This window comes from Zingiber officinale, chromosome 7B (genome assembly GCF_018446385.1).
Source record: "Zingiber officinale cultivar Zhangliang chromosome 7B, Zo_v1.1, whole genome shotgun sequence".
Classification (NCBI taxonomy): domain Eukaryota; kingdom Viridiplantae; phylum Streptophyta; class Magnoliopsida; order Zingiberales; family Zingiberaceae; genus Zingiber; species Zingiber officinale.
In genome coordinates, this window is record NC_055999.1 from 78,016,967 (window position 1) to 78,019,614 (window position 2,648).

Consider the following 2,648-nt stretch of genomic DNA (forward strand, 5'->3'; position numbering starts at 1 on the left):
GCTGAAGGGGGTCTTGAGAACGTGAAGATCTCACGGGAAAGGTCCTCGCCGACCACCGGAGACGCCGGGCTGCTCGCTGTGTCTTCGCCGAGAAGAGTCGCGCCGTCGAACTCGAGAGAAGGGGAGAGGGATCGAGAGAAATAATTTCCTCTCTTAACTTAACCTCTTTTTATAACCTAGGATTATTTTTATTACTAACCGTTGCTTAAGAATATTTCGCACCCTACCTTTTCACGAAATACTCGCGGAAGACTTGGTTGGCTGCGTTCTGCTTAAGGTGTGGCTCGCGGGTTTGAAACTCGGCTGCAACCATTTTCTTCCCATTAATTATTGTTATTAACTTCTACTCATTAAATAAAATTCTCCCTTTGTTTGATTAAGTAACAACTGCTAGCCCAGTTGGTTAGCCGGGTTTTGCTCGGGTCAGGGGTTGCCGGTTCGAGCCTCGGCTTGGATATTTTTTTGTCACAACTTCTTTCTTTTGGTAAAAATACCAAACGACCTCTAAAAATTCCATAAAAATACTCTAAAAATTTCTAAAAATCTCTAGAATTTTTCTAAAGTATTTCTAAATACTTTAAAGCACTTTTAGGACTCCTAATGAGGAAAATTGGGTCGTTACATATGCCTTGTCTCTAGCTGAAGAAGAAGTGGTAATACCGCCCTACGACTGCTGCGTCTGGGCAGGAGCCTACCACTAAGGCGGTGCTGGATACTGTGCTAGAGAAGTCTGAGAGGGTGGCGATTGATACTGTACTGATGGCTGAGTCTGCGTCTGATACTGTGCCTGTGGCTGATGCTGCAGCTGATACTGCCCCTGAGGCAGATAGTGAGATCCCGGAACGGAGCTCTGGGGTACTATGGGAGTACTGGGGTACTCCTCTCCGAGCATGCCAAATGCAACTGCTGAAGGGGAAGTTGTCCCCTGCTGGCGATGTGAGGGTGAAAATCTCCGCCCTCCATGTCTAGCCCCTGACTGACTGTGCTGTCCTCCCTGAGCAGTAACTCCGGGAGCAGTATGCTGAGCCTTCAGCTGGCAATCTCGACTCTGGTGCCCAGGCAGTTTGCAATAAAAGCAAACTGGCTGTCCCATAGTACAGGTTGTGGTGATGTGATCTCTAGACCCACATCTGAAACAGCGAATGTCGCTGGCGGGTTGTTTCCGGTTCTGCTGTGGAGACCGAAAACGTCCTGAAGAAGACTGCCCTGATTTCTGAGGCCTACGAGATACCCCAGAAGTACCCTGATCTGACCGACTACGCCTGCTCTGCTGTGGTGTGACCTGAGGCTGCTGGATCTGCCCAGATGCCTGACCCGGCTGTTTCCTTTTTCTGTCTGGAAACGCTCTCTGCTGCGCTGACTCAATCAATAGGGCTTTATCTAAAGTCTCCAGATAGGATGTGGTACCAAGACCAGCAAGCCTTACTTGCAAATGTCCATCCAGCCCCTGAATGAACTGCTGCATACGTGAACTGTCCTCAGCAACTAGCTCTGGACAAAACCTGGCCAATCTGTTAAACTCTGTATTATACTCTATCATCGATCGGTTGTTCTGTCGCAGACTCAGGAAATCCTTCCGGCGAGCCATCTGATAAGCTCGTGGAAAGAAACGACTCTCAAAAGCCTATCTAAATCTGGCCCAAGTGATGTTCTGCTCGCCGATGATGGAACGCTGAGTTAATCCACCAGGTGTCAGCCACATCCCATAAGTGAAAAGCAGCCAGCTCTGCTTTCTCCCACTCAGAGCAAGCCATATAGAAGAAAGTCCGCTCCATAGTCTCAATCCAAGACAGGGCCACACTCGGATCACGGTCTCCTCGGAAGAGTGTGAATCGACTCTTCATCGACTCTGCCAACACTGGAATCCTGGCTCGTGACGCAACAATGTCAGTGAGGTGTGTCGGAACGGCTGTTGGGACTAGCGGAACCACTGGAGCTGGTGCTACAGGTGGTACCGTTGCATAAACCGGAGGAGGTACTCCCGGTGCTACTGGGTAAACTGGAGCATATGCCGTCGGTGGCACTGTAGGGTGAACATAGGTGGCCGTGACTGGAGGTACAGTAGGTAATGATACCGGATGTGGAGCAGCCGGTATCCCTGATGCAAGTGCTGCTGGGTATGCTGTAGGTACCGGGGGCACAGGTGCCACTGGTGTTGGGTACACGGTAGGTCCAGGTGGCGGTGGTGCCGAGTACACCATAGGCTGCGCTGGAGCAGGTGTCGGGTATGCCAATGGTACCCCTGATGGTACCGTAAATACGATAGGAGTGGATACCGTCGGTGCAGCCGAAATAGGTACCTCTAAAGGAGCCATCGGGGTCTGAGAGCCCGACGCGCCCGCAGTACCCTGAGTCTGTCCCTGACTGACAGGCTCATCAACAGTAGGCATCTCTGGCATATCCAGAGATCCCTAGGTCCTCGTACGTGGTCGTCCAGCACCACGTCTCGCAGCTATTCGAGTAGATCTCCTCATATCTGTTAAATTATATCACAGATATTACTACAAGTATAAATAATTACTAAATAACATCATACCTAATTACTGTCTGGAGATGTTCCGTCACTGTCTAGTCCCCAATATGACCTCAAAATTTTGAATGAGAAAATCGCCGGAAATCCATATAAATCCGTAACGGAAGTCCGAATA